The 20,045-nt window shown below is 35.0% G+C and overlaps 1 protein-coding gene across 7 annotated transcripts in view; it reads left to right on the top strand.

Moving 5' to 3' along the window:
- The window catches only part of NRIP1 (nuclear receptor interacting protein 1), a 117,026-nt gene that overhangs the window by 16,067 nt on the left and 80,914 nt on the right, over window positions 1-20,045 (top strand). For 4 of the 7 annotated variants that reach the window (XR_009502953.1, XR_009502954.1, XM_059921377.1 and 1 more), the window contains exon 2: window positions 3,179-3,256. The exons of the other annotated variants lie outside the window; for them this stretch is intronic. The gene's annotated coding sequence lies outside the window, so the exon portion shown is untranslated. The remainder of the gene's footprint in view (window positions 1-3,178; window positions 3,257-20,045) is intronic. 7 annotated transcript variants of the gene reach the window in all.

The raw sequence follows: 20,045 nt of genomic DNA, 5'->3' as shown, positions 1-20,045 counted from the left end.
AATAGTAACTAGTACTTTTTAAAATACATGTATGCATTTATTTTACTACTAAGGTATTCCAAAGTGAATTGGCTTAACTTATAGAGAGAAATTGAGATTTTATTTTATTTCTCATTTAAAAAGGACAAAGTGGCATCAAGGTGTTGGAGTTTGTTTAAGAATATAGTACTTAAATATATTTTCATCCTTGTGTTCTTTGTGGAGTAGCATCAATTGAAATGATTGGGATCTAATTCAGATTTACATGAAAAGAGTCTTGCCCTTCTAGGTAGGGAGAGAAGGTGAAGAAGCATAAATTTTATAATATCATTGCTTCTTTTTCACTAAATCATTTTTAAATTGCAAAAGTTTGGCTTGAGCAGTATAGAAATGCTTTGGTAGTACATTAAATGTGGGAGATTTATCTAATTTAATGGGCAGAAATTTCTTAAATGAATCTCCTGGTGATGTTATCTTAAACCGAAAACAAATATTTGAGGCTCTACATTTGTACTAATATTACAGACATTTTTAAAGGTGTCTAGATCCTAACCTTTTAGTTTCCTTCTCTTTTCTCCAGTAAATTCAAGTGCCAATAACATCTAGTTTGTGTTAGAATTTTACTAAAGGGAAATATTTTATAGGATTAACTTGTTTTTGTGTGTTATGATATATTCTAAGGTTCTGAGGAATACACATTGTCCCTCGTCATTTATGGTAGTCAGTTTCTGTCAGTCAGTTGTATTTCTTTACTTTTACTAACGTGGTATTATTGGCTTTGAGACATAAAAGTCTGCTCCTCTAAGCAAATTAGTTGAGTATTTGCTTAGGTTATGAAAAATGAAAGCAGAAATGCTTAGTATACTTAACATCCTGTGTTTGCCCTAAAAATTGTTACAGCTTTATAACCTGAATTTTAGTTGTTAGAAATTTTTATGAAACAATGGAAAAAGTAATAGCCCTATTTCATATTTTGATTTTAAATGCTGTTAAGGCACAGAATTGCCCTTTGCCTCTATTCAGGGAGATTGATTTTAATAAGAAAACCATAATATATGGTGGACTTATCAAATACGTATTCTTACTATATTTTATATGTATATTTATAAAATCAGTGTGTATATGTATGATATATTTCAGATAGAGATGTTAGAGATGGCTGCACCTGTTGATTGCATTAAGCTTTGGGTGTCTCCTGAGGAGGGAGGGAGAAGGACTACCCCACTGCCTAAGTGCATCGTTCCTCCCCCTCCTCGGTAAATTGCGTACATTTTACTTTTTTGTATTCTGTGACCTTGCAGTCAGTGACTTCAGCCCAGAATAGTTTCAGAGTCATGTAAATGAATGCAATTAAGGTATTGCTTATCATCTTACATAGTTCAGATGGAACTTTATTGGATAGAGAGGTTTGTTTGCTTTATGAGGAAGGTCAAAGTAAGGTTAAATTTTATTACATAAAATGATTTGGTAATGTTTTTATTTAGTTGCTGAAAAAGTAGCGTCCTAATAGGAAATGATAAGGCTTTTTTTTTTTTTTTTTTTTTAAATCACTAGGAGGTCTCTTCAGGGTTTGTTTGTTTGTTTTTTCTATTTTAAGGCGATGCCAGCTGTCTACTAATAAAATTCTAGGAATATTCTGCCTTAGTTATGATTCTGGGTATTTTTGACTTACACATATAAGTGACATTGCCAGCTGCTGATGGAGGGTAGCTTAGGAGCTGCTGATGGCCTGCCTAGAGGGTTTGTGTTAATGTCCAGTTACCATGCCAATTGGTGCAGGACCTCAGACAGCAGGGCTGGAATCCCAATTCACCTGGGCAGAAAGGAGCCCTGCCACCAGCCGGCTGATTGTCTGTAGGGGGTGGGAGAGTATTGATATAGATACCAGGAGAGTCTTGCTAACGGAGAACTGAGAGAAAGAAGGGAGACGGAGAGGGAGAGAGAATGAGAATTGAGTGTGTGTGTATGTGTGTGTGTGTATGTATGAAGTATGAAATTTTTAAAAACACGAGTATTCTTCATTGTAGCTGGCTCATATAACTACCTGCTTTCCTTTGCTGGTATTATTTTTACCTCAGCATGGTATATCAGTTGATAGAGTCTCCCAGATTCGTTGGTTCATAGAGCAGACTTTCACTCAGCATCAGCTCTGTGCCTTGCGCCGTGCTAGGTGCTGGAGGATTCAGAGATGAATGCAAGGCTCGCAGTCACAGGGAGAGTAACACAGTAAGCAGGATACAGAGGAAGTGACCCGGAGGCAGAGTGGTTGGACAGCCTGCCTCCCTAGGATGTTAAGGAAGCATCACTCAAAGAAAGTTGTACTCTGTATATGGTTTTAAGGAGACTGAAGGGCACTGGTAAAATGAAGTGATAATGAAAAATACTTTATTTGGGGACTTTAAGGTTTAGGTTTATGGATTTATTTGGAGGCTAAGCTATAATCCTTGAGAACCAATCATAGGCTATGGGATAGGAATTGAGAACTCTAAAAATGTAAACCAGACATAAATGCAGTGGGTGATGCGAGTGGAATGCTGCTGTGGTGGAGCCTCGGAGTTTGCACCGTACCTGTCTTATCACCAGCTGGTCTCACTGTCCGTTGGCCTGTTGGTCAATGTACAGCTTCCAAGGCCACCACAGCGTTAAAGTGTGGACTGTGGGTCTTGCTGGCCTAAAACCTTTTCACCCACTCTTCTGTTCTTAAAAGTATAAACTGTCCCACATGTTGATGTCATTCTGTATCTAGGAAGGTTCTAATTCCAAGTTTAACATTTTTTTTGTTTCTAAGGGTCTAGAAAAAAAAGTGAGGTGTTTCAGTTCTTGTGTTGACTACCAAATAATTCTAGTACTTTTTCTCCCAGAATCCTTGATCAGAATTCCTCTTGGTCATTGACATTTAACTTCTCACACACTTGAGAATTGGTGATATAGTCTTTAATGCAGTGTAAAGACAGATAAGTAGTGTTTTGGTATAAATAATTTTGTAATGCGTATTTTTTATCAGATGTGATCAACAGCTATGCCCAAGGAAAACATGTATAATTAGGAATTTTTTTTACTTGCAATACATCTTTTTTTGTCATTTTTTCAGATTTTGTTTTTCAGTCAGTAGTTAAGAGTTCTTTGTAAAACGTGCTATTGAAATTCTTTGAGATAAGATGCAACTTGAAGTAACACTTATTTTTATTAATTTTCACAGAGTGTTTGGATTGTGAGCAATTTAAGCTCTATCCTCAGGATCCATTATTTTAACATTTGGGAGAAACACATCCAGAAGGTATTGTATTTTGTCTCACTGCTCCACGTTTTAAAATGTAGTTAAGCCTTTTCAGTTATAGGAAAGAAAGAATATTATGCCATATTTAATTGTTTAGTTTTCTTAAGTTTCAGATATTGATAAACTAGTTGTTTGACATTTGTAACAGAGGAGAGGGATATATTTCAGTGTTGGTAAATTATGAATTTTGTGTGAGTAGAAGGAATCTGGTTTAGATGGAATCAGTTTTGCCTTTTTCAAACATCTGAGATATTTACATTTTACCTTTTCAGCGTAGTACTATTTTAAAGAATGTTTTGATTTGAAAATGAGTTATAAAAAGTTTCTGTTTATCTAAGACCATGTGAAATAGACATTAAACATTCAGGCAGTCTTAAAGTTCTTCCTGCCTATAACAATTCTACCTTCTAGCGTAGGGACCAGCTGCCATCTGTATTTTCATCAGGGCCCATGGACATATTCAGCCAGGTCACCTGACTCTGCCTCTGAACATCCATCTGCTAAGTTCCCTCTGCATTATCACATGTGTCTAGGTTGGTGCAGCATAATAATTAATCTGCTCATAGACCCTGAGTCCCAGGACATGTGATGTATTACTAGGAAGGAAGGATATTAAGATTGTCAGTTGAGAAACTTACCTGCTTTGTGTTTCTGTCCTTTACAACCCCAAGAGCCCGTGTGGATACACCAGCCGATTTGGCTGAGGTCAGTGGTGGACACAGTTCCCTTCAGCCATACCCCAGGGTTTCCTTCTTGGTGTCCACCTTGATACCTCCCCCCAAGTCTTGTGTTTGTCTTTTATAAAACTTGGCAGCTGTCTTGCTTGGAATAGACACAGATGAAGGAAGAATGCATACATACATTTAATAAGATAATATATTTGTTGTAGTGAATAGGTCAACTTCTTTGAGTACATATTACTCTATTAACTGGATAGTCATGATTTATATTCACATGAAATGACACAAAAATCAGTTTTACAAATTTTCTTAAATAATCACTTGTCAAGCACTATGAGTTTCTAGGATTGGATGAATATAGTCTTTTATATTTCCATAGAACATTGTATTGAACTCTGTATGCTCAAGGTTATTCACTATTAGCAAAACAGAATTTTCTCCCTCTTCCTGTCAGAGGGGGAGGGTAAAAGTAAATAAGAAATCTAAATAAACACATTAGGACTGTAAAAAGACTTCTAGTGAACTCCCAAATACTAAATTTAATTTTTATGTATGCGTTATCAATGAAAGAAAGGATATGATCAGAAACCCTGAATTTTGAGGAGTTTAAAGTTATCTTTTTAAACTAAGAATTAACTATTATAATTACATATTTAAAGACATAAACATTCAAATAGTTTATAACTGTTAGTTACAGAGAAGATTATTACACTTTTTAAAGCCATTGGGAATTATCCATTTATGAAAATTTATCAGGTAATCTCAAAATTAAGAGTAGGTTGGATAGAATTGAACTGGTTACTAGTTTTTATTAATAAAAAATGGCAAAGAAATTAAGTTTAGTTGTAGGGTTGAGTAGAGAAGTTCTTGTGTAAATTCTGAATAAGAATTGATTTTAAGTAATTCTTTTGAAAATAACTCATGATATGTCAGGCCCTTTTTTAAAAAAAGTTACTTATATTAAAAAACAAAAACAAAAACCACTTTACAGAAGTCTAACTTCATGTAGTTAAATTGGCACTCTTACTTGCTAGTTCAGAGATTTTTTACGTAAGCGTACCCTGCGTAACTACACTACACCCTACCCCAGGAGGTTTGTTGGTGTCTTTCCTGGTCAATACTGCCTTCACCCAACAGAAAAACCAGCCTTTGGCATCTTTTATCTTGGATTAGTTATGCCTGTTATTGAACTTTATACAATTGGAATCATGTAGTATGAACTCTTTTGTGTCTGATTTTTTTGATTTAACATTATGTCTTTAAGTCATCCATGTGTGTATCATCGCCCTCTCTCCCCCGCCCAGTCGTATATATTCCATTGTATGATTATACCATCGTTTATCCCTCCTACAGTAAATGGACATGGAATATCTTTCCAGTTTGGGGTTAAAATAAGGCTGCTATGACCTTTTTTTTATCTTTTGGTAGAAATAAGCATTCATTTCTGATAAGTATATGTACAGGAATGGAACTGCTATGTGGTGGAGTATATATATGTCTAACTTCAGTAAATAGGTACTTGGAGCACTTTTAAGGATATTTAGGAAATGTCAATCAGTGTATCTTTTACTAATGATGGTTCTTATTGTGAAATGGACTTTTCTCCAACTTTACGTAAACTCTAAAGTTGTTTTTTAGGAGTTATGAAATTTTCCCATCTGTTAAAATTAAGTTGTCTGTTTTCTGATTCCATTATGATATGTGTTTGGTTCATGAAACTTAGATCTACCCTAACTCTAGTGAGGGGAAATAGGACATAGAACCCTCCTATACATACTTATGACTAAGGAAATACTGAAAATGGATTTTGAAACAAATTAGACATATCATATAATGAAGACTTTTACTTTATTGTTGAATTTTTTGGATACCTCTTTGAATATCTAAAACCGTAGATGCATTTGAGTTTCTGATGAATGTTTCTTGCTACCTTTATCTGTGTTTGTATTACTCTGTTTGGTGATATAAAGTGAAAATATTCAGTCTAGAACATAAGTACTTGAGAAATTTTGTATTAATCTTTTTCTCAGTCTTTATTATAGAGAAGAGCTGTTGAATAGAAATATAATGTGAGCTCAAATATTAAGTTTTCTAGTAGGAATGTTTAAAAAAAGGAAAAAGAAACTAGTGAAGTTAGTACAATATTTTATTTATCCCAACATCTGAAAACTATTATTCCATTGCTTAATTAGTATAAATTTATGAGATATTTTACATTCTTTTTTCTCATACTAAGTTTTTGAAATTCAGGGCGTATTTTTACTTTACAGCCCATCGCAGTTCAGACTAGTCAGTTTTAAAGTACTCAGTAGCCACCTGTGTCTTGTAGACAGCATGGTTATAAAGTTACATCTCGGATTGTTTTAAAGATAGTGCTTTAGTCTAATTCATATCTAGTTAAAATTATCCTAAAAAATTCAATAGAAAGATGCCATGCAGATTCTAATATAGTATGTTTCAGTAGGTCTCAAACAGCCTGTTTCCTTCAGTGTTGGAATAAATAACATTGTTTTTTTGTTTTGTTTTTGGTTGAACATGAGATACAGCAATTAGCCAGTGTTTACAGGACATTTGTATGAAAAATACATACCTTTAAAGTGTAAAATCACAATCTGTAACAACAGATCAACATTGTCCATCTTCCTCTAGGTTATATGCTAGATAGAATTTTAGTTTGTTTTTTTTTTTGAGCATGGCTGGTTTACTTTTAATATGATAAATTGACATATGATGTAACTCCACTATCTTCTGAGTAAAATAGGGCAGCTAAAAAAAGGTTGTATGTATACATATAGATGTACCTATGACTTTTCATTAATGAGGATATTTAAAGTTTACCTAGGTTTTGCGGGTTAATGTTTCTTCATGTATATATTTGCCAAGTGAGATGAAGCAGGAGCTGTCAGTTGTCTCACATGAACTTGGGTCAGATTTTGCTAGCAGATTGGTTTGCTTTAAACTTTTTAGTGTTCAGAATTCGGAATGTGAATAAGGAACTACTAGTCTGTGAAAATGGTCATGTGTGGAGGGCTGTCATAAGCGGTAAAGCCCAGTAAGCAATACTGGCCATAATCACATGTGTTAGTGGTTATTTTGGGTTCCTGATATAAGGTAGTTTTTTTATAGCCATTCCCACCAACACGTTTTTTAATAGCACTCCCTCCTCCCTTTTAAATGAAGTCAACTATACTTTTTGGCACCCAGTTGTAATAGTACATGGTATTTTTTAAAAAAAGAAAATCAGTCCTCTACTTATAAAAGCCTTCATCTCAGTTATAGTAAAACTAAAGTTCTTGCATTAGCTGATAAGGCCACGGCATCTCCTTGATGAGGCCTGTGCTGGTGACCACTCCACTCAAAGTGGGAGCTGCATCTCCACTCTCTTTTCATTTTCCACAGCACTTATCACCTTTAAAATACTATGAATTTTTTAAATTAATTGTTTATTGATTGTTTTCCCCTTCTAGAATGAAAGTGCTCTGAGAGCAGGAATCTTTTTCTGTTGTGTTTGTCACTGATATATCTGAAAGAACCTAGAATAATTCTGGGCATCAATTGGTATAGCCACTCTGGAAAACAGTATAAAGGTTCCTCAGAAACTTAAAAATAAAACTACTATATGATCCAGAAATCCTACTTCTAGGTATATATCCAGAGAAAGTGAAATCAGGATCTTGAAGAGATATTTGCATTCTTATTTCTTTGCTGCATTATTTACAATAGCCAAGACATGGAAGCAGCCCACATGTCCATTCACATATAAGTGGATAAAGAAAATGTATCTACATAAAGTGGAATATTATTCAACCTTAAAAAAAAAAAGAAATTCTGTCATTTGTGACAAGATGGATGAACGTAGAGGACATTATCCTAAGAGAAATAAGCCAGATACAAAAGAATAAATACTACATTACCCCACTTATATGAAGAATCTAAAAGAATCAAACTCATAGAAGGAGAGAGTAGAATGATGGTTACCAGGAAGTGTGGGAGGGGGAAACAGAGAGCTGTTGGTCAAAAGGTACAAACTTTCAATTACTCAAGTCCTAGAGGTCTACTGTACAGCATATTACCTATAGTTAGCAATAGTGTATTTTATACTTAAAAATTTGCTAAGAGTAATGTTAAGTGTTCCTATCACACAAAAAGAGGGCGGGAGGAAACTTTTGAAGGTGATGTATGTGTTTATGGTATTGATAATGGTGATGGTTTCACAAATGTATACTTAGCTCTAAACCCATCAGTTGTATACCTTAAATATGTACAGCTTTTTGTATCTACATCATATCTCAATAAAGTGGTTTAAGAGAACACTGGACGTCTAGAAGTAGCTCATAAGTATTTATTGACTAAATATTTATTGAATATATGAAGAAGATACACTATTTTTCACTCCTGAAAATTTGCCTTTATGGACTTTCTGGGGCAGGGAATATTTAAAGGAAGAGAAAACAAAAATCTTCAGTTATATTTGTAATAATACATTTTGATAATTTGAATTAGTTGAAAGTAGTTTATTCATCAAACTGATATGTATATCCCTATTAAAAGTAATATGTAAATATGAGGTTTTCCACAAATAGAGTGTAACATTATGGTCAGGTAATTTATCTTTGGAGTATACATACGTGCATTTTTCCGTTTCGTCATAAAATATTGATAATCAGTTTGAGAAATACGTTTATAAGAGATATCCTGTGTTTCTGTAAAATATAGAGACATTCATTGTATTTTGGTATCTTAAAATTAGTATGAATCAGGCAGACCTTGTGGTTTTTAAGAAGTAGTTTCTATATAGTAAAGTATAGGTTATCGTTCCGTTTTATACAGATATTTTCTAATTGTAGTTTTTGAAAATTTCAGTTTGGGGTCATCTACAATCAATGTTTTTAAAATAGTATAAAAATGTAAACAAAGACTTACAGTATTAAGAAATGGTATTTGCTACTCTAGAATACATTCAAAGGAGATGTTATAATGTTTATTCCATTATAGGATAGGTAACTTTATGAGATGACTTAAGCAAAGTCTTTCCTGCAAGTCTATTTGCAAGTTTTTGGTTTTATATTATGCCTTTATATATTCAACACATGATAGCAGGCGACCATGTATATGGCTATTTCTATAATCATTTTTATTAGAACAGGAAGAATTATGAGATTGATTTCTTTCTTTTTCCACTTCCATCTTCTAAATTCAAGCTTTAGTACTTCATACCTGTTAGACAGTTACTATAGTAGCTTTCTAACTGGTCTTTTACCTTTTAGTTTTTATTATCCAATGTGTTCTACACACTACAGCACAATAAAACTTTCTGAAGACATAATCATTACCCTGAACACAAAGACCTTTGCCCACAAGATAAAGGCCAAGTCCTGTTTCTACCCGGCTCCTGCATCATATTCCATTTGCCTAATCCTTGAGCGTGTTAATTGCACACTTCTTAAACTGCCACAGTTTTTGCCATCTTCATCTCAGATGTGTTGTGATCTTCTGTCTCTAGTTCTCTTTTACCAGAACACTACCCACCCTGTGATTTGTATGATCACCCTAAAGAAAGGAACACATGCCCTCTTGCACTCTCTCAGTAGTTGATGAGTACCATTCACATGACATTATTTTATTGGTCTTTTCAGCAAAATTGTAAACTTCTGAAGGGAAGGGACCATATCTTTTATAAAATTGTGATTTACAAAGCACAGCTTGATGCCTCCCATATACAGGGTGATACAGGGTGATAAATTGAAGTGTTGATGAAAAAAACAACTCCAGGGTATACCCTGGAGCTTTAGAGACAATCAAAGGATTTAAAAATTCATCCTGTATTCATTGTATATTATGCAAGTTATTTAAACTTATTGTGCAGTAGTTTTTGCATGGGGTTTGTGTGAAGATGAAACGATAGCGTGTATGTCAGAAATTTGTAGGTTCCAGAGTTTGATACAAGTGTTCGTGATAATACCCAAACTGTATTTTGTTGTGTATATAAATTTCTTTGGCTTAACTTAATGTGAAATATACAGAATGTTGTTTTAATGTTCCTTACCTGAATGATGGCAAGATTGATTTAATGTTAGCTGAATGTGTATTCTAATAAATCTCTTTACTGTTCATCTGAAACAAGAACAAAAATCCAGATGCCTTTGGTGAAAGTAATGAGTTAACTTTTTGGACTGCAACAGTTTCAAAGATGAATGAATTTAAAAGTTTTGTTAACTTTCCAGAATTGATCCTTAATTCCTCATACTGAATTACATTGGGGTTAAATACATTTTTTGAAGGGCATCTTTTCACAGATTTCCATAAATTTCTTAAAGGTGACCCCATCCCTGTCAGTTCTATTTCCTAGGAGTATTTAAAACTAAATAGCTTACCTGGCTAGTGCAGGTTTTAAACAGGACTGAATTTGCGAAAAGCTTTTTATTTGATTGGGGATAAGTTCTGGTGCTAAGAACAGTATTTTGGAATAGAAGAAGTTTCTGTCTTTCAGAGATTTTTTTCCCCTCAAAAACAAAATCTGAATGTCATGCATACCTGGATGATAGCTGTAAATTAGCTTAAAGAAAGAGGTAGGTTGAGGTTCAGGGGGAGATGAGTTTCATAAGACCAGCATCTTAAACCATGAATGCTGTCATCACACATAAAATAGGCCCTGAAAATGTGGGCCTGTTATGGTCTTCTGTATTTAAATGCTCAGATATTGGTGACACAAAGTGGTAACAGAAACTGAATTTGTAAGGAGGAGGCAATGATTGTGGTTTCTGAGTCTTCCTTACTCATAACAAAATATGATGCGCAGTTTGGATAACATTCTTTTGACCACTAAAGAGGCTTGGGAAGTTAACCTTATAGGCCGCCTGGATGCTTTTAGGCAGTCAGTATAAAGAACCCTTACTTTATGACCTAGGGTATAAAGTTTAGAAAATATTAAGCCTTTTTTTTTTTTTTTTAAAGAAATTCACGTTCTTTTATTTATTTATTTATGACTGCGTTGGGTCTTCGTTTCTGTGCGAGGGCTTTCTCTAGTTGTGGCAAGTGGGGACCACTCTTCATCACGGTGCGCGAGTCTCTCACCATCGCGGCCTCTCTTGTTGCGGAGCACAGGCTCCAGACGCGCAGGCTCAGTAGTTGTGGCTCACGGGCCCAGTTGCTCCGTGGCATGTGGGATCTTCCCAGACCAGGGCTCGAACCCGTGTCCCCTGCATTGGCAGGCAGATTCTCAACCACTGCGCTACCAGGGAAGCCCCTTTTTTGTTTTTTTAAGGCTTGGTTTTACTTTATATTACGGACAAAAATTCTGAAAGAAAGTCTGTGTTTATTCTAATAGAAATAGATATAACCTGACAGTGAAAATTATTAAAGTTACACTGACAAGTATATTAAAAATATGTGCATGGAGTTTTTGTATTAATACTGAGTTCATGCTAAGCTTCCATTTTCACGGTAATTTCAAGAAATAAGAAATGGATAACATTTTCATTTTATTTAAGTACTCCCATGAGTTTCTGTTAAGGGTGAAAACGTCATGACAGTATTTGTTACAAAGTCACATCCAATTTAAACCTAGTCTGGTGACCACAGAATACTATTATTTTAGCTTAAGTCTTCTACAAAATAATGTAATGTCTTTTCCTCTTGGTTACTTTAATGTAAAATGAAGATTATCATGCTTTCTTTTTCCCACCAAAATTGTCTGAAATAAATCTATGTGAACTATTTAAAACATTCAAGTTTCAGCATTTAGATTTTTATTCTGATAGGCTTATCACATGATCACTAGTCACTAGCTTAAAAGCTTGTATTTTAAAAGAAAACATTTATTAGGGATAGGATTCCCATTTTCTCCTGAGAGAAGGCAGAAGTAGTTGTTTTCTTTCTTTGTTTTATTAAAAAAAATAATTAACCCAAGGGATATATTTCTCTTTTACCTCTTACGCAGACACTTAAAGAGCTGCCGCCATCATGGCCACAGTTCAATATGTGATGAGGAAAATGCTGGTCTTAGAATCGTAAGATTTATATTTGAGCCATAGCTCTCCATGGGGACTGCTAGCAAATTGCTTAACCTGAGCCTCAGTTTCCTGATCTGTAAAACGAGGATACAACCTACATCACAGGAATAGTCCACAAAGTAAAGGAGGAAATGAAGTTCGTTGTCACCAATGTAACGTTCTAGAAAGATAACATGTTATTGACAATGTTGTTAATTCTATATTTTTCAAAAGAAGTAAGTTTTTGGATGACCACTGTTTACTCAATAGCACACCCTTCTAAATTAGGATCTTTTCTTACACACATTTTGCATTTTTCTTTCTTTGTTTCTCCTCCACTTTAAGAGTTTTCATAAACTCTGGTCTATACTTTTGAACGCCTTTCAAATTTGAACCAGTTAACATCTGCCACCTACTGACCCAGTTCTCTCCACTTCCTCTAATCTTGCCCTCCACATACACAGTTGCTTGTTTTTGCTGGGTGATTAAACTGGCCATCATTTGATTTTCAAAGATCGAGATTAATACAGGGTTAGAAACAGCAGCTTCTGAATGCATCTGAACTGTAAAGCAAGGTGCGTAACAGCCAGTAATGATTTCCGCCCCCCCACCCCGAGAACAATTAGTAAAACCCCACATGGACTTGCTTTTTCTTCCATTGTACAGCATTTATAGGTTTTAAAAGTGATTTCTGCTCACATATACAGATTAAAAACATTTTTTCAGTATGTATGAGTTTGTGAAATGACTCACCTCACATGTAAGTACTTCAAAATGCATGCCCTTAACTACTATTTGAATTTTTATAGATTTGTACTTTTGCTGACTGCAAGAAAATAAAAGACCTAGCGCCAGTTCTTACTGGGTCAAGATTTATTTTAAAGTACCAACATTTCCTCAGCTTTTTGATACTTAGAAAGTCATACAGATTTTCCTGCAAAAAGGTTTAACAGGCTTTATTCCAGGAAGGAAAATTCAGGATGCTTATGCTGTGGTGGTAACAAAAACAGTGTACAGTTGACCCTTGAACAAGACAGGAGTTGCGTCACCAGCCCCCCACCCTGTGCATTTGAGAATTTGCATATTACTTTTGATTCCCCCAAAACTTAACTACTAATAGCCTACAGTTGACCATAAGCCTTACCGATAAAATAGTCAATTAACACGTATTTTGTACGTTAAATGCATTATGTACTGTACTCTTACAATAAAGTAAGCTAGGGAAAAGAAAATGTTATTAAGAAAATCATAAGGAAGAGAAAATGCATAGTACTGTGCTGTGTTCATCCATATGCTAAGTTTACATCATCTGTTAAGATGAATTGTCTGTCAGTACCTACATCAATATTGTCTTATACGATGTAAAACGCTATAGGTGTTGTATGCTTTATTAACATTAGACATCAAACATGAAAAGATCACGTGAAAATTTCATATTTATTTACAGATATAACAATTCGTGCGTTGATAACGAAGAAGAACAGTATGATCGCTTTATGGTAGCCTAGTGTAATCAGCACAGTTGTTTCACGGCAGCCCAGCCTATACACTACTGAATGAATCCTTATAAAATTTTTATGGCATACCGTATTGCACTCATGTGCGGGGAGCATACTGTACAGTTATGTAATTCTTTGAAGGCAAAGTTATAAAACAAAATTAACACATTATTAATTTTATGTTAAATATCACTCACCTTATGCCTATGTAAGGATAGACTAGTATCTACATACACTTTATGCATTCATGACATACCTTTTTCTTAATTTTTTGATATTTCTAGTCTAGGTGGTTTGTCTGAAGCTGTTTCAAATTGTCACAAATCTCAAAAAAATTTCCAATATATTTATCGAAAAAAATCCACATGTAAGTGGACCCATGTAGTTCCAAACAAGGGTCAACCATTTTTGGTGAATTTGTTCATAGAAATTGCCAGAAACTAGTCTACCCTAGAAATGTATTTTTATTTAAAGAGGCTAGTGGGGGCCATAAGGACTAGTATATATATTTGTGTCTTCAGCATAGCTCTAGGTGCAGAAAATTTGACTGGTGATCTAAAAATAGACTATTAGTTTTTCATGAAATGATCAGGAGACAAGTTGACCAAGGCAACTGGTTTGCCACGGTGGAGCCTTTACCGGGCAGTGGTCTGTGGAATGCGTTGTAGAGGCACACTGACCTGAATCGGAATCATGGTGTACTCCTGACCTGCTGTATGACTTTGGGCAACCCACTCCACTGTCCTGAGCCTTAGTTTCTTCATCCGTAAAGTTACATAATATCTATTTTATAGGTAACAATTAAAGGAGATAATACATGACTTAACACTGTTGTCAATAACTGGTATTATTTGCCATCTAGTTAATAAAAGTTAATCATAATAGCTGGGAATTAACCCTCCAAATAGTTGTTTTAAAAACTTGCATTCCATGTTGAGAGTCATTAAAATATAGAAATATATTTGTGGCTTTTAAAAAGTCTTTAGAAAACCATATTCAAGTCAAAGCAGTATTTACAGGTAAGTGGATTGAATTTGACAAGGATTGAGACACTGTGGTGTGTGTGTGATGGTTTTGAACAAGTGTGAATCCTAACTCTGCCACTTACTTAGTGACTGTTGGCTTTGGGCTAGTAATCTTGCCTCCTAAGGCTCAGCATTCCCATCTGTAAAATGGGGATAATTTTATAGGGTTGTTTTGAAAATTAAAGGAATTAAACCATAGAAAGCGCAATGCAGTTCCTGGCACATGGTCTGTAGTCATTGTTAGCTGTTCTTTTTAGGCCACAGATAGATAACTTTTGGACACAGCCTTGAGTACTTGTGGGAAATATAGTTCCTAATTTTTTTTGATTGAATGGTTAATGTTGGAATTTTGGGAGTAAATGCTTTTTTCTTTTTATTTGTATAACGTTTAGTTGACTTACATTAAAATAAAATACTACAATGCTCTGAATCTCTTGTAGCAAAAATGGCACCTAGTTTATGTTTTGTAAAAATAGATGTTTACACTGCATCTGCTATGGTCTGAATGTGTGTCCCCCGCAAAATTCGTATGTTGGAATACTAACAGCGCTCCCACCCACTCACCCAAGGTGATGGTTTTAGGAGGTGGGGCCTTTGGGAGGTGATTAGGTCATGAAGGAAGAGCCCTCATGAACGGGATTAATGCTTATAAAAAGGCTCAAGAGAAATCCCTTTCCCCTCCTACCGTGTGAGGTATAGTGAGAAGATGGCTGTCTGTGAACCAGGAAACAGGCTCTACCCAGGCAATCCGCCCTCTGCTTGATCTTGGACTTCCCAGCCTCCAAAACTGTAATAAATTTCTATTGTCTTATAATAGAATACCAGCCCATGGTATTCCATTATAACACCCTGAATGGCCTACGACAGCATCCATTTTTGTGGTCACTCCATGGCTTTGTACTTTTAATCCAGTCTTTATTCGTGCATCTGCTTTCCTTCCTGTTTCATTTCCTGTATGTGGAGTGACCCAAAGAAAAAACAAGGTAGAGCAGGAAGAGGCAAAGATTGTACCAGAGGTCAATAATAGTCAACCCTAGGATGATCAGATGTACTTTCTGCATTAAAGTCCTCAGTTAAGTTGATTCATGACTACTTTTTGAAGTTTCACCAACACAGTAATTTGTATTGCTTTTGTTTACTGTTATAAAATATGGTGAGAAGATTTTAAAGGAAATCTCCGCTTTTCTCAACAGCTTTCAATAATTTTATTTAGAGCTGTAATTCATCCAATAATTTTTCAAAATGACAGCTAATAAAAGATTGCTAATTATATAATTACCGTTTATTATAGGTATAATATTTAGGATAGAGTTAAGTGTATTCTATATAAAGTTAATTTTTTATATCCTTTATTTTGGGCCCAGTATGTCTAGAGTAAGTTATTCAATGGTATAGGGATTTTACCTTATAGGAATTTTCAGTTTATAAGACTTTTATGAGGAGACAGTATGGTTTGGTAGGTTGTTACACTGAGAACATGAAGAGTTATTAGTTTTGAATAGCTGTAGTTTGGGCTTTGTTAACGACTAATGGGTTGGCTTTGAGTTAAAAAGCAAAACCTGATGACTTTAAGCCCTTTGACTCAAACTGTAACTGACTCTCAACCCACCTTCTTTTCCAATCAGGGATGAAGGGGTGCATCTCAAATGAATGAAGTGGCTGCCTTCCAGTGTGTGTTCACACACAAAGGAAACATAATTATTTTATTTAATTCATCATCTGATTTTATTTGGCCTTGGGACCTCCTCACCTCCCTTCTTACCACCTAATTTTCTCTCTCTCCTTCCCGTTCTTCCTTTCTTTGGGTGAGCACTAATAGTTTTGCAGAATCTGGCTAGGCATATAGTGGTTTAGAATATAATTTTATTATTTTAAGTATTTTAAAGCTCTATATTCGGAATGCCTTTGCTTTGGTTATATGTTTATTTTCAATTCTTAGTTAAGAACAAACGCATTGTTTATACAGTCATTCCTATGAGAAAATATGATTCACATTGAGAGATCTTGTTTATTGTCATATGACATGTTCTCTAGGCATGCAGCATAGAAAAGGGAGAAAACATCCGACATCCATCTTCACTTTAGCTCAACGCATTTCGGGAAACTGAATATTTGAAAAATGTTTCTGTGTTGATTAAGATATAAGTAATAGAAGACCTTACTAAAAATAGCCTAAACAGTAAGGAGTATATTGTCTCACCCAACAGGAAGTTTAGAGTACTGGTCGTTAATTAATTGTCATAATAACGTTATCAAAGACCCACAAGGTATTTTCCATATTTCTTCTCTGCCATCTTGAGTGTTTTGACAATGTCACTCTTCTTGGTTGCAAGATAGCTATTTTTCCATGCTACTTTTTTTTTAAAGTGGGGAGAAACATTTTCTAGTAAACTTCATTGGCCATAATTGTATCATAGGCCTGTGCCTAAACCCCTTTTTGGCAGAGTAAACATTACTTGCCTTAAGCAGCTTGACCTAATCAATATCCACCTTCTAAGGGTAAAAGGGTGAGTGTTCTGCCAGCAGGTAAGAAAGGGGGAGGCTCTGAGGGTACAGCAGTGAACAGAAGGGAAAAAACTGCTGGCCCCTTGGAGCTTACATTTTATTGGTGAGATAGACAAAAATATAAAGCAGTTCAATTCCATGACCTCTTATTAACAAGTGCTAAATTAAAATTAGAGAAGGGAACATGGGAGGTGTGGGATGGGGTGTGTGTGCAATTTCAGATTATGTCCAGGGAAGTCTCACACAGAAGATGCCTTGCGTAAAGGCTGAGTTGGCGTGGGAGCTGATGATACAGCTCTCTGGGGAGAAGAGTGTTCCAGTTAAACGCCCTGTGGCTGGAGTGGGGTGAATAAGGAAGGATCACAGGACGTGAGGTCAGAGGGGGAAGCCACTAGACAGTTTTGAGCAGAGGAGTGACCCAGTGTAACATTTTTACATAATCACTTTGGCCGTTGTGTTAAATGGACCAAAGGGGCATTAAAAACAGAAGCAAGGAAACCAGTTAGGAAGCTTTTGTAATAATCGAGGAGGAATGATGGTGACTAGGATGGGAGCAGTAAGAAGTAGTTGGATTCTGAATATTTCTAATGGAAAGCCCACAGAATGTGCTGAGGAATTGGATGTGAGCTGTGGGAAGAGGAGAGGCCTCTAGGATGGCAGCCAGGGTTTGAGGCCTGAACAATTAGAAGAATGGAGTTGATATTATCTGAGGTTAGGAAGAACAAGAACTCAGTTATTGATATATTAAATTTGACATGTCCAATAAACAATTATGTATATAAATATTTCTTGAAGACAGATCAATATATATTTTTTAAAAGGATGACTTTGGCCATTAATAACAGGAAAAGGCTTTAAAAATGTATACATATTCAAACAACAGCAATAAGGAGAGAATACAAAAGGGGGAAATAAAGTGTTATGCAGGAGGAGGACTATTTTACGTTCCATTGAACAAATACAGGGAAACACTGGAACTAATTTTAAAATAGAGTATTCAAAGAAACATTTATACACTGAGCATTTATTTAGTGCCTACTATATTTTAGTTTCAAAAATTGCATATTAAATATATTTATTCCTTGAGTCAGTACCTCAGTTTTGAAGCCCCAAATCATGTTAAAAATACACATTAAAAAAAAAAATACACATTAAAAAAAGAAATATACCACAAGGACCGATGGTACAGATTTAGTGTATGTCTGTTTACTCTGAACGTGATGCAATAAGTGATCCTTCTAAAGACGTGTGTTGTTAACTGCCCAGGTTATCCTCCCACACCCCAACTTCCTCAGTATTGTGCAGCCTATAGCTAATGCGCAGGCGTATCGTTCAGTAGTGACAGTAGTGACAGTAGGTCCAAGTCAGGGGAAAGATCAGCACAATATATCTTAGGCGAGTTTATCCGTATGAATGGCTTTTCTTTTGAAGAGGGATTAGTCCAAGATGTCTTTTAACCAGATTATTGCACTTATTTACATTTAACAAGGATGCCGCACATAGCTACGGTTTTCAATCTGCGTGCATCACATAAAATGCTGAGAAGCACCTTGTAAAGTACCTTTCATATAATAAGTGCTCAAGAAATATTTAGGTAGAAAATTTGATTTAGAACATTATCATTTCTCATTTATTTAAAAACTTAAAAAAATTATGAGACATGAAGTAGTCGGCATCGCTTGATAAAATGTGCCCTATCCATAATGTGAGGTTGTTGAGAAAACGGAATTATAATTGTTTTGTCAGATAAAAGTACTGTGTAATAAATACAAGAAATTATTTATTGAGCAAAGAAATATTGCTCTTTAAAATGGATGAGGCTTTTCTCATCACACTTTTGGCCAATCATGGTGAATATATGACCTTTGGCCTATATGACCAGTGAGGGAAAATGTGTATATTTAGAGGGGAAATCTGTTTGTTCAGAACATGAAGTGTACTGAATTACTTCAGTTTACCTATTTCTCATGTTAAGTAATTTTTGCAAAATGACCATCTCTCATGAGAGAGTTCTGCAAGTTTACAGTAATTAAGCAAGCATTTATGTTAGTTTTATTTGAGACCAAATTGATGGTAGATATGAATTAGCCTCATTCTTTGATTGACCAAGCTATAAGTTTTTAATCTACAAATTTACTTTCAAGTTCTTTGGAGTGTATTTCTTTATATTCTCCTTTGCTTTTGTTTTTCAAAAAAAGGAGAGTTTGCAAAATCTATTGCCTAGAAGTTAGCATTTGTTCATGTGTGCAAATGATTAAGATGCTTGCCTAAACAGATTCTTGTCGAAGTAAAACTCGTATAGCAGCTTACTTTTTTATTATGTAAACATGAATGATATAAACAAGGAATATATTTAAATTATGAAGCACAGTATCAAAGTGATCTCCTGAGAACCCACCAACCAGCATGGGATCAGAACTTTACTGATACAGTTGCATCTGTCAGCCTGTGCCTCTCCTTGCCTATACCTTTACCCTTACTGCCCTCCCTGACCCCCAGCTACTCTTCAATTTTGTGTTAATCATTTACTTTCTTTTTATTCTCACATGGTTTCTTAAATAGTATGCTGTTTAATTTTACTTTTTTGTTAAGTTTTGTAAAATTGGTAGCATACTGTGTGTAGTCTTCTGAGACTTTTTTTTTCATTCATTGTGTTTCTTTGACATTTATTTATATTGTTGAACGTAATTGTAGTTCATTTATTTCACTGCTGAGTAATACTCCATTGTATGAATTTATTTACTGTCCTATTGGTGGACATCTGGGTTATTGTTGTTGGATTTTTGTTTGCTTGTTTTATTCATTTGTGATATATCTATTTTGATGTATCTATACATTGATACAGATGTGTCTGTGTGTGTGTATCAGCAATCATTTGTATGCATACTGGTGTACATGTGCAAGACTTGAGGATAAATACCTAAGAGTAGAAGCATAGAGAATTTTCAACTGTATGAAATAATGCCAAATTGTTTTCTGAAGTCTTTGGACCAATTTACCTTCCACTACCAATGTATCAGAACCTCCTGTTGAGCCAAATCATTGCCAAAACTCAGAATTGTCGGGCTTCTTAACTTCTCCTAATTTAG

Source organism: Balaenoptera ricei, chromosome 4 (genome assembly GCF_028023285.1).
Source record: "Balaenoptera ricei isolate mBalRic1 chromosome 4, mBalRic1.hap2, whole genome shotgun sequence".
Taxonomy (NCBI): domain Eukaryota; kingdom Metazoa; phylum Chordata; class Mammalia; order Artiodactyla; family Balaenopteridae; genus Balaenoptera; species Balaenoptera ricei.
This window is presented reverse-complemented; position numbering and strand designations above follow the sequence as displayed.